Consider the following 12,972-nt stretch of genomic DNA (forward strand, 5'->3'; position numbering starts at 1 on the left):
GTTTTAATACTGAGTTGCTGCTTTGCAATAAACGTGAAATAAAGAATGGGCAGCCTTGAGGGCTGGGCACTTCACTGACTTGACGTCAGTTTTGGTGGTAAGTAAGACCATGGCATTAAACAGATAATAACTGACCCTAATTCTGTGTGCGAGAGTGTCCTAGCACATCTTGTACACATGTAGCACACGCCATCTTTAATGGGGTTTGGCAGCATAATGCTGTGTAAAATTTCCTCTTACTGCTGTATTCCAGGAAATTGAGCTCAAATGTGCCCCTGTACCTTTTATCTCTTCCACAGCAAATGTCTGTCAGCAGCAGTTTTATTGGGTGGTCTGAGTATATAGTCTAAAAACCGAGTGTTTAATCGAACATTTTTGTACTAAAATTGAGATACCTAGTACCTCAGGAAAAGTTAGATAATTGTGCTATTTAAAAAATTGGGTGGGTGGGGGGCTGGCAATGTGCCACACTAGTTTAAGCCACTGCCTGCGATGCTGGCATCCCATAGGAGCGCTGGTTCAGTTCCTGGCGGCTGTGCTTCTGATCCAGCTCCTTGCTGATGTGCCTGGAAGGTAGCAGAGGATGACCCAAGTACATGGACCTCTGCCACCCAGGTGGGAGACCTGGATGGAGCTCCAGGCTCCTGACTGTGTGCTGGCCTAGCCCCTCCCATTGTGAGTGAACCAAAGGATGGAGATCTCTCTCTCTCTCTCTTTCAAATAAATAAATCTTTTTTAAAAATTGTGCATATTTCCAAACTTTTCCCCTCTTTTTTGTTCTTCACATTTCCTCCCCCGTTTTCTGCTCTTGAATTACAGCCTCCTGAGCAGCCTGGTGGCTTAGAGGCTCTCCTACTAGCCTGGGAGGGTGAGTAACAGAAACCTTATCTATGTAGCAGATAACCCTGAAAGTGGGGCTGCCGGCTTTGTCTTTGAGAACTGTCCAGACTGCTGTGAACTGAGCATTTTGTAAAATAAGTAAGTGGCTTCTGAGCTGTTGGAGAAGGGGAAAGTTGGATCTCAACAAAAGTACCACAGGAGCAGAATCCAGCTGGTACATAGAAGCAGTTGTTCTTCCACCTAGTAGGCTAACTGGAGCCAGGAATCTGGGGGATGTTTATTAATTGGGCTTTTGTTTTTATGTGTTCAGCTTACCTTGTGCAGGCTATGTTCCCGTGGTCCCTCCTATCAGGGAAAATAGAGTTTTGAAAGTCTTCATATCAATTTCTCTTCTCCTACTTTTGCATACCTCCAAGTGCCTTTGTTTAGGAACTCAATATTTTCTGTTGAAGTTGATTTTCAAAAATTTAATGAACATATTTTAAATAAAAACTGTCTCTTATTCGAACCTAGAAGCTGTTGTAATGTAATGATACACAAGTACGTACTCTTCCTCTACCTGGAAGAATAGTTAGAATACCCTTTCTAAGTCATTGGCTTTGAGTGTTGAACCTTAAACTCAGCTCAACTATGGGAGCAGAGAGCTGGATCAGAAGTGGAGCAGCTGGGACTCAAACCAGTGCCCATATGGAATGCCGGCACTGCTGGCAGCAGCTTTACCTGCTACACCACAGTGCCGGCCCAAAGATCTCATACTGATAAGTGCGTAATTATAATGTGAAATATAGAAATAAAATCAGAATGAAAACCAGATGTTGTCCCATCTCTCTCGAGGATTTTGCATTAAGAATTATGATCTAAGCACTTGATGAGGTGCTAGTGGTCATTCCCAGAGGTAGCCAAATTCCACCCAAAAGTCCAACGGTCAACAGTATTGTTATCATTGTGGAGGCAGCAAGTGTTTCAAAGGTGCTTATCCAACAAGCTTTTTGTTCATCAGCATATATGTATCCCATGTCTGGTGGCTTGAGCTGATTCAACACACAGACCCCTAGGACCCTGGGGAAATACTTGAGTAAGATAGCCCATGTATATTACAGCGATTTTTAGGTAAATGGACATAGTTTGTCACTAGCCCAGTGCCCTTCTGTGGTTGCTCTTCATTAATAGAGAAAGTCCCAGGAGCCTCTTGTGTGTAGGTCCATCAGCACAAGTCAAATTGCTTCCTGCTGATGGGTGTTCTTATCTTTTTTTTTTTTTTCCTAGGCTTAGTATCATTAACTCTTCATTCCTTCCCACAGTCTCTGTGATCATCTGCCTTGAGAAGGTCAGCAGGTGTCCACAGCTCCCAAGCTACTGTGGAGGGGACTTTGGGGCTTGTCTCCTGCGCTTCCAGTGGTTAGCGTGTTCATACAAGTCCCTGCTTCCAGTTGGGTTTGCCAGAATGGTAGGTGGCTCTTCTTGGGGCGCTTCACCTGGTTCGAGCTCCGTTATTTGTGGGGGAGGATTTCTTTGGTCCACGTCCCCCCTAGGCAGGTGGTGTAGGTGCCCAAATACCTGTCACCTCCTTGCCGTGAGTTGTATTCTATTTCTCTTGCAAGCCTCAAGAAAGCCACTTCTCATCCACACTATGGGATTCAGTTTGCCCATGGTCGACACTTTTCCTAGTCAAAACTCACTGTTTTTTAACAGCACAGTGTAAAACAGTCCACTTCCACAGTAAATAGTGACTAATAACTCACAGGTATGTACCGCTGACTTGCTATGTGCCAAGCACTTACTGTCAGCATTCTGTGTGTTTTGTCAGGGAGTCTTCTGGACAATCTCATAAGCAGTTGTACTGTTCCTGACTCTCACTTGCAGGCTAGGAAGCCAGAGACACAGAGCAGTTTGGTAACTTGCTCAGGTCTGACTTACCCAGGAATAACCCTCCTAGTTCCGAGGCTCTGCCCCTATCTCTTATCACTAAGAGCTATGTCATTTCAGGGTGGTTAATGTTGGATTCCAATAGCTTTTTCAGGTTGATTGCATTCGGTCATTTATGAGAGCAGGTAGATTGTTTTCTGAATCTGTGGAGGAGATACAAGGGGACTTTGAAAATTTGTGGAAGGTGGAACTAAAAGATAATTTATTTTGGTATAAAACATTTTGAAAGCTAGGTATATGAGTAGTCTTCAAAAAATTCAAGAAAATTGCATATTGTGAAAAACTGCAGAGATTTCAAAACTTTTTGCATCAAAAAAATTATCTTTTAATTCCATTTTCCATGAAATTTTTGAAGCACTCTCTTGTACCAAGAGAGACCTCACTAGCTCAGCCCATTGGCAGGCCTCGGCATTGTGGACTTCTCCACTTGCCGTCTGAACTCTGCTCCTGGGAACTTAAGTGCCAAGGCCTCTTGTTCCTATTTCCTTTTTCTTGGATAGATTTTTCTCAGACACCTCCCTCTTCCTTCTAAGCTTTTCTTCCATTCCTCTTTCCTTTTTCTGAAACACAATCAGTCTCTTTACTTTTGGTGGGAGGGTGGGGGAGTGGGGCTGGTTCAGGCTCCCTGGATGGCTTGAGCGTCTGGAGCTTTGAGTAGAAGCACAAGACGCATTGCCCCGCAGTAGAAGCTGGGTCCCACTGGCTTGTGTATGACTCGTGTCTGATTTGTTGTTGTTCCTCTCTCACTAGGCTGGGCCCAAACCCCTGATTTACCCAAATGTTGAGTTAACATTCTCGGTCTCCAGGTAAAATTATGAACGAAATATGGATTGTGGTATCTAATATAAAACCATAACCTGTTTTTATCTGGGCTGCATCCTGGGACTATATTCTGTCCGGAGGCACTGAGAAACTTCTTTGCCTCTGCTGTTTGATATATTAAAGTTGTTGAATTATATCCCACGTTATTGATCTTGGCAAATGTGGGTTTCCGAATTGAGAGAGAAGGAAATGGCGCTATGTTGTTTCCGTGCAGTTGGCTGAATTATTTCTAGCCTCTAAAGGAAAGGGATTCTATTCCCAGCCCCAGTCTTTTCATATAAAGTCAGTTTATGCTTTGCCTTTTTATTTTTTAAAGACTAATTTTACTTATTTGAAAGGCAGAGTTACAGATTTGAGGGTGGGGAGAGGAAAGAGAGAGAGAGACAGACAGAGAAAACTTCCATTCTTTTACTCCCCAAATGGCCACAACAGCCAGGGCTGGGCCAGGCCAAAATCAGGAGCCTGGAACTCTATTTGGGTCTCCGCCTGAGTGGCAGGGGCCCAAGTACTTAAGCCATTCTCCACTGCTTTCCTAGGCACATTAGTAGGGAGCCGAATTGGAAGCAGAGCAGCTGGGATTCAAACTGGTGCTCAAATGGGCTGTCAGCATTACAGGCAGTCGCTTAACCCGCAGTGCCACAATCCCTGTCCTAACACTTTGCCTTTTTAAGCCATTGATCAGTTATATACATTTGGTGTGTGTCCTGTGTAGACTTTATTTGACTCGGCAGCAGTGGGAAGTCCTCCATTTTACATTTAGCAACACTGTTTAATAGTCCCTTGTACAGGCTGCCTTCCTTGCATTCAAGACTGAGGAGAACAAAGGAGATTTTAGGTTGTTGGCGCTGGTCAATGGCACATAATTCATGTAGTTTTATATTTCATATTGTTTTGAAGACTCATTTTTGTTTCTTGGTTAAGCTGTTGTTTAGAAAGGATGCTTTACAATCTTTCCAGTATTTTTACTTAATATTTCATAGACTGGTATTCCCCTGAACCCCATAAGGAAATTCTGAATGTTGAAATTCCTGTGGTGTCTTGAAGCATCTTGTTAGAGAGTAATGTTTCTCCAATTCATTAAGCTTCTAAGAGTTTTCTGTTATTGAATGAAAAAGAATTGTAGGTATTTCAGGAATTCCTGAATAGCTGTTTTATAACCAGGCCCATGAAAAGAAAGTGGTTTTAGGTTTGGTGTTTTATATGTAATGTGAGTGTCAGACTTTAAAAATTATGCAAGAAGCTAATACCCTTACTTTACCAAATGTCCTTTGACTTGGAAAGAGAAATTACTTAAAGGCAAAAAACAAAAGTTTTGCTAATACACATTTGGCTGGACTTGTTTATGGGGCATCACTTTAAAAGGAAGACTCAACCCCTAAGAACCAGTGTATGTGGTGTTGGTGGCGATTTCAGAAGATACTCATTTAAGGCGATCCATTCTGATAGTTGATCTGTATATTTTATCTGTACAGGTTATATTTGAGAATGCATTTTTATAGAATTTCAGTATTTTATTTGATTTTAAGGTAACTTTTGAAAATAGCTACAGCATATTGTAATTATACATGACCAGTAAGTTATACTTTGTTTTAGAAAATTAAATATTTTTATAATTTTTTTAACCTACTGAGTCATCACTCTTGCTAATTTTATTGCTTTAGTGTCTTCTTTGTAGGAAGAGATGAGTTTATTGAGAAGTTAACAAAATAGGCTGATTTTATACCAACATTAGTTTTAGACTACCTTGCTCTTGTTTTGTTTTTGGCAGCAAGAAGTGCACATACCAGTAGCCATTTTTCTATGTTAAACAACCATAAGGCTTATTCTTTTCTTTTGCTTTATTATTGCCTCAAACCATGAGAACCACTTGTACTTCATTTATGTTTAATTTTATACAAAGATTTTTAATCTGTCTGGTTTAGCTCTAGGCTGTCTGTGTGATAAGTTAATTGATTGATGGCATATAATTCTGGATTCAGGCCAGGGATATTTTTTTCCTAAGGAAATGAAAGTGGTGATTGCTTAGCATGTAAGATTCTGGGATGTTGAAATATGTGAGTATCTGAGCAGCTGCCATCTGTAAACTTATACTGTAAGTTAACTTCTGAATTTTAATGAAGTCTTGAGTTTTGTGAATGCCATTCCCTTCAGTGACACTCAAGTAGTAGGGTATTCATTCAAAGCTATTATCTTTTGGCGTATGTCTCTTAATTTGTTTTTTATTTTATAAGGAAAAAAGTAGGTCTTTAAGAAGATCATGGTTTATGTTCCAGCATTTAGTTTTTATTTTTTCAAAAATCAATTTTCTTTCAAAGAATCCATATTCTTCTTATCCTGTTAATTTGCTGAACTTCATCCTGACAAAGCAATCTCACATTGTTTTATCTCACCCAGACCACCTGGCGGCGCTCCGTGGTAGGTGCTGCTGTCTTCAGTGGACACACTGTTGGGGCCTAGATGCGCCACAAGGGTGCCTGGCACCCTCCAGTGGCTGGACTGGCACCTGGACTCAAGTTCAGGTTGGCTGGTCTGGGATCCAGTCCCCTTTCTACTGTGCCACGGGAAGCTCTTAGGTTTTGTTTTCCCTTGTTTTTCTATTAAAAAGGAATCCTTCACCCGGGCTACAGGCCTGGCTGCCGCCTACTTCTCTGTGCTGTCTCCCCTGTTCCCTGACCTGCCCTGTGCAGCACAGGCTGCTGGGCACTTTGGCCCTGGGCCTCACTTGCTCTCTCCAGGTGCTTTTGCCTAAGCCCCTCTTTCAGAGTAGACCGTTCTCTCTTCCTGCTCCTCATTCCTTCTTCCCCTACTCCAGGCCCAGGTATTGCAGGCCAAAGTCAAAGTCTTCTTGGTGCTTCCTCCCCTCCCTCCATTACATACTCTCTCCCCATTACATGCTTTCCTCTCTGTGGGAGTTCCTTTTTGCCTGTATTTTAATTTGATTGTCTGCATTAGACCTGGCCCTGCAAGGATAGGGCCTTCGGCCAGTTTTTCACCCATTGTATTCTCAGCTCCTACCATGCAAACCAGTGCCTAAGAGGAGTTCCTGTATTCAGAGGGGTGGATGAAGGAATGAGTGTTACAAAGAAGCATCCATTGGCCGGCGCTGCGGCTCACTAGGCTAATCCTCCACCTGCGGCTCCAGCACACCGGGTTCTAGTCCCGGTCGGGGCACTGGATTCTGTCCCGGTTGCCCCTCTTCCAGGCCAGTTCCCTGCTGTGGCCCGGGAGTGCAGTGGAGGATGGCCCAGGTGGTTGGGCCCTGCACCCCATGGGAGACCAGGAGAAGCACCTGGCTCCTGCCTTCAGATCAGCGCGGTGCGCCGGCCGCAGCACACCACTTGGCTAGATTTGGACAAATTATGAATCTTTTTGTTTTTTTTTTTTTTCTGTCCCAACTCCAATGAATGATCCTTGAGTGCAAGGCAGGGCATGGAGTGCTTTTGCTCTGTTGCCTTCTTTATCTCTGTGTCTTAGGATTTGTTCCTGTATACAAGGCAGGAGCAGGTAGCCCCTGGAAGCCACCAGGTACAAGTGTGCAGGTGATACATGGCTCAGTGAGGGAGCTACACAGGCATTTAAATGCAGACCGTAGATCACTGGCAGAATTGAATAGATCAGGCTGGATTTTAAAATGTTCCCTGCATGTGGGCTACTTCATGGTGTTGAAAGTTTTCAGGAAATGGGACTATTTCTCGGTAGCTTCAGATAAAACTTATTCTTCAAATGTCATAGCATCAGTGTTTCTCCTTTGTTCATTTTTCAGGCTCCCTTTATTGAACCTGCAAGTTGAGGCACATGTACAAATCCATGTATTTAACTTCTTTGCCTGCTGCAGGGGAAGTTTAAGATAGTGAAAATTTTCTCCTAGTCTAAGAATAGGCTGTTTCCAGCCTGAGCTATAATAAATTGTTAAACTTACTGAAAGTTATACCTTTCACTTCTTCTTAAGCTTGATTGCTAAAATATAGGTAGAGTGAATTCTCACAATATTGCACATATACACGTACTTCAATGTCATTAGATGACATACTTGAAAGTTAAATTTGACTGGAAATTTATGATTATGATTATTAATTTGGATTATTTTTATAATGTTATTTCATATTTCCCAACTTACATTCTCCTTCTTTTGGGCTGATAGTTTGAGAAGTTAACTACATATGAGGGTAATTCAAAGAGTTGGTGGAAAATGCATGGATTTCAAGAATTTTTGGTACCAAAATAATCTTTTAATACCATTTCTCCACAAATGCTTTGAAATAGGTTCAGTGAGAGGTTGTATTATGTTGAAAAGACAAAGAAATAAACTTGGGAAATTACTCTTCCTCTGGCATTTCATCCCTACCCCACACTTAACTTTTGGGATTCTATCAGTTAAATATTTTGTCACATTTCTGGTCAGTTGGTGTCTTCAAATGAGAATAGTGCCATTTATTTTTTAAAATTTCTTTTTTATTAAGATTTATTTATTTGAAAGGCAGAGAGAGAGAGAGATTGACCTTCCATCCTCTGGTTCACTCCCTAAGTGACTACAATGGCCAGGGGTAGGCCAGGCTGAAGCCAGGTTTCCCAAATGTGTGGCAGGGGTCCAGGCCCTCTCACTGCCTTCCCAGGCACATTAGCAGGGAGCTGGGTCAGAAATGGAGTAACCAGGGCTCGAACCAGCACTCACATGGCATGCCAGTGTCACAGATGACTGCTTAACTTGCTGCACCATAATGCCAACCTCACATGGTGCTATTTCTTGCTGAACAATATTTTTGTTCATTATTTTTACTTATTTATTTCTATTCTCTTTGATGACTTGTCCTAAACCCAGGAGCACAATAGCTCTGCTGTGAGGTAGGAAGGGCCTAGAACTCTGGCTGGAGGATTTATTTTTTTTTTTTTTTTAAGGACGATATAAAAGTTCAGAAAGAGCACACATCCATTCAGTTGATCCCGAAGATAGATGTTAGGCTGTGCCAAACCCACATCTACATTCAGTGTTCTTTGCAAGCCAAGCCCATAATTGGTACACATGAGTAGTTAGAGCAGTTCTAATTGCATGAAACCCGAATGAGAGGAGGATCCATTCTGTTCCTGGCGGTTGAGAAGATTCTAAGTGTGGGGTAGGGCTGTGTGTCATTTTGATGCGGCTCACTAGCTCTCAGGCATGCTGCCTCTCTGGTGGGTGGAGATGGGAGTGAGGGAGCAAGGAGCTAGATTTGCCCTGGTTTTTGGACGAGGAGAAGGGAATTTGTGATTTTGTCTCAAATTTGGGTAGCCAAGAATGATGCATAAGCAAGGGAGGTGGCTCCTGGTGTTTTGTGGCATGCACCTGACAGGCCTTCCTTGATAAGTGCGTTGTCTGTGTAGGTGAGAGTGTGGTTGTTGTCTTCAATTATGCCTTTGACTTGTGTGGGGGAAAGCTTTTCAAGGTAAGTGTAACAATGGAGTATTTCTGTGTTTTACAGAGATTGGCGTAGGGTTCCTGATACCTTAGTCAATGCTCAGACATGCTGATGACTGAATGTAACTTTTACATGGAATAAGCCCATGTAAGTCAATATCCATTTCTGAAGCATTTTAATAAACCCCAGCTTAGAAGAACCAGTTCTTTTCATTGTGAGTGTGGAATAGTAAACTAAGTGATGTGTTCAGTAAAGCGGCCGAATGAAAATCTCCTAAATCAGACCTTATCTAGATAATTTTCTGATTGTTTCATGGATTGTTAGTGCAGGAACTGCTTGTTTTTGCAGGACTCACTTCAACTGGGGAGAAAATTTACTCAGTCACCTCCTTCATGCTTAACTCTGGGCTGAGTGCTTACTACTGAGATATCCCCGGGGAGTCATGGTGGAGACAAGGTTGCCAGATTTGGCACAGAGGCCACCTGGGATGTGTGGAGGATGGGGACCCTGGAGATTCAGGGCCGAACAACCAGGGAGGAGGTGAAACTTAAAGTGTGGCTTCAAAGAGTTAGGATTTTGACAGTTATGGGGAGATGGGCAGGGCTTCTGTAGGACCTGTACTGACTTGGAGCTGGGGCTGAGCGTGGCACGGTGAGGAGTGGACCCACCTTTTGCTGCTGGTCCAAGATGGACGATGAGGTGGGGCTGTGGGTCAGGCAGGAGAGTTGAGATTTCATAAAACAGGTCCTGGGGAGCCAGTGAAGATTTCTGAAGAAGAGAGGAAACTGTGGCATGGAGAATGCTTGCTTTGTCAAGTTCCTGAGTACTCCACATCCCCTTGGTAGAACTTGATGTTTATGTATCTGTATACCAGGTGTTGCCCCCAACAGGATTTTTGTGCCTACCTATTTAGCCTAAAGGGGATGACCAGTAATGATTTAGTCATTAAACTTTTCCAAGTATTAGATTTTGTCTTGAGTTTTCTGCCCTTGGGAATCATAGAGGGGAAATGTGTATTATAGTCCCCGTTGTGCAGAAAGGGAGGCAGGTGAGGCTGAGGAGTTCCTCTGCAGAATTCTAACCGAGTGGAAATCTACCAGCAGCCGTCAGCCCATTGTCCTCTCCCAGTTACTCCTGGACATCCTGATGTGAAATGGATTGTCAACACTCAGAAGAGGAAGCTGGACAGTGTTCATTTTTAAGCTGGTGTTCCTACAGATAAGAAAATGTTAAATTCATTTTTCCCTAAATTTTCAATTGATTTTTAAAATAGTTTTATTGTGATGTAATTCATACTCTGTGCTATCCTTTATTTATGTGTTACAGTTCATTGCTTCTTAGTATATTCAGGGTCGTGAAACCATCCCCACGATCTAATTGTGGAGCTTTGCAGTACCTTCCTAGAAGACCTCCGTTAGCAGTCACCTCTCCTCCCAGCCTGTAGTTCTCAGCTGCCCTCTCACCTCTGCACCTGCCTCCCTCAGCCCCAGGCAACCGTTAGTCTTATTTCTGTCTCTGTGGTCCAGTTAGTATCTTTCTAAGCTGTGTTTTACAGAACGTTGCCATGGATTTGGGCATCAGAAGACCAGCTTACGGGTATTAGGATCTTGGGAAAATTTCTGAACTTTGAAAAGTTTGTCTCTATAAAACATGCATAAGAGTAGAAATAAAAGAATTTGGTGCAAAGATTTTGAAATCCATATGTAATTTGTTTTCATAATATCCATTTTCATGAACTTTTTGAAGATCTGTCCTATGTATGGATTTCAAAAATTGTTTACACCAGAACAAACTTATCTTTTAAATCTGTTTTCCCACAAATTGTTTGAAGTACCCTTGTTATATCTACTTCACAGCCTGTTGTGAAGATTAAAGGATAGTTATGTGGCAGTGTTTTGTTAAATACTGTGTGAGTTAATTATTCTACAGGAAGTATGCAACGGAATCATTTTATTAAATGGTCCCATATTAATCCTTCCAAACAGTTGGTGAAACATAAAATGCATAATAAATGTCTGGTTAGGAAAGAACAATTTATGTTTTTAAGGCCATAGTTTTATTATTTATGTGATTTTTATGGCTTGACTTAAGATGAAAGAGTTATTCTGGATTTCCCTGTAGGACTTAGTGTAGTAGTACATAAGCTATTCTGGGATCATGAATCCCTTTAGAATCTGAGGAAAACTGTGGACATAACTTGATTTTACAAAAGAAAAAAAATCAGGAGGTTCATGGGCCCTGTAAATCTATCCATACAGTCCTCCCAGCTGCATCTAGACAGAGAGAGAAAACAGCTCCTCCAAGCTGGGCCAAACAGCCCCACCTGTTGCCAGCAAAGCACAGCCGGTGAGCCTCAGGCAGGTCTGTTTACCTTCCCATTTTCAAATGTTCCGTTGTCCATGCGAGAGTGTGTCCAGTGTGTGCTTGCCCACGCAAGGGAGATTTGCTTCTGGATATGAAGTCGCATACACGTCTTACCTGGAGCAGACTGGAGGACTGGCACCCCTGAAAGACAGAGCTGTCAACTGGGGCAACTTGGATCTGCACATGTTAGACCCCTCCTGTTAACAGCATTGGACTCCCAAAGGTCCTAGGGGATGTGGGACTTCACGGCAGCCTTACTGTTCGGGGTGTGTGGAGCAGCCTTGTGGGAGCTTAGTCTCCAGGCAGCTGTTAACTCACAGGCCACTTGACACCACTGTTGTTTATTTCATAGTTGTTAAATGGTGGCATCCCTCAATACAGTTAGCAAACATGTTCTTAACCGTGTCTGAAGAGCAATATTAGTCCCTTTTCTGTGACTGACCTAGAGATCGGGTGATTTATAAAGAGAAGACATTTATTTAGTTTCCTGTTTTTCAGCCTGCAAGTCCAAAGACCAGGTGGCTGCATTTGCTCAGCTCCTGATGAGGGGACTTCATGCTGCTCTGTGCTTGCTAGGAAAACAGGAGGGTGAGCCTGGTGCAGAAGAGAGGAAAGGGGGCTGGGCTCCCATGACAGCCAACCCATGTCCTGGAGAAAAGCATGAATCTGTTCCTGGGGGCCCTGTGACCTAAATGCTTCTTAAAGGCCCCACCACCCAGCACTGCCTGCATTGAGGGATTAAGCTGCAACCCCAGTTTTGGTGAAGGACAAACCATGCTCAGACAGTCACATCCCTCCTTACCAAATCTGCTTTCCCAGTTATAGCTCTTAATTATTATTTGAGTCCCAGTGGTCCAAGGAATCAGCTGAGATTGGGAAAGGGAGAAAAAAATGAGTTGAGAGCTCAATAATACTGTTGTACAGAGTGACTGGCTGGGTAACAGTCTTTTATCAGATATCCATCTTTTGCAAATATTTCCTCCCTGTTTGTGGCTTGTCTTCTCATTTTCTTGACAGTGTATTTTGCAGAGTAGAAGTTTTTCATTTTAATGAAGTCTAGCTTATCAGTTATTTCTTTCATGCATTTGTTGTTGCACTCATATCTTAAAAATCATTCATTGCCATACCCAAGGTCATTTAGATTTTCCTGCATGTTAATTTTCTAAGTTTTATGGCTTTACCTTTTATGTGGAGGTCTATGATCCATTTCGAGTTAATTTTTTTTGAAGGATATAAAACGTGGTCTAGATTCTTTTTTTTTTTTTTTTGTCTTTTTGCGTGTATGTCCATGTGTTCCAGTGCTGTTTGTTGATGTCCATCCTTTCTCCATTTTATTGACTTTGCTTCTTTGTCAAAGACCAATTGACTATATTTATGCAGGTCTATTTCTGGTGCACAACCTTTTAGTGACTTAAAGATGAAAAGGGATGGCATCTTTCACTGGAGCGGCCTCCCTCGCCTGCCTTTGGCAGGGTGTCTGAAGGCTGTGGTCAGTCGGGGAGTCAGGATTGCAGGGAGCAGGTGTGCAGGGCACTCACCTGGACACTCATCTGGGAAGGTACGGGAGTTTATGAGGAAGAGACGCACTATCAGCAGAGTGAACGTGATGAGCTCTGAATTAGAGGAA

At 42.6% G+C, this 12,972-nt stretch overlaps 1 protein-coding gene across 2 annotated transcripts in view; it reads left to right on the forward strand.

Moving 5' to 3' along the window:
- Positions 1 to 12,972, forward strand: part of SDC2 (syndecan 2) — a 118,448-nt gene that overhangs the window by 56,764 nt on the left and 48,712 nt on the right. Inside the window, exon 1 of one of the 2 annotated variants that reach the window (XM_051843926.2) lies at positions 3,517 to 3,572. The exons of the other annotated variant lie outside the window; for it this stretch is intronic. The gene's annotated coding sequence lies outside the window, so the exon portion shown is untranslated. Of the gene's footprint in view, positions 1 to 3,516; positions 3,573 to 12,972 lie in introns of those variants that run through there. 2 annotated transcript variants of the gene reach the window in all.

This window comes from Oryctolagus cuniculus, chromosome 6, assembly GCF_964237555.1.
Source record: "Oryctolagus cuniculus chromosome 6, mOryCun1.1, whole genome shotgun sequence".
In the NCBI taxonomy this organism is placed as follows: domain Eukaryota; kingdom Metazoa; phylum Chordata; class Mammalia; order Lagomorpha; family Leporidae; genus Oryctolagus; species Oryctolagus cuniculus.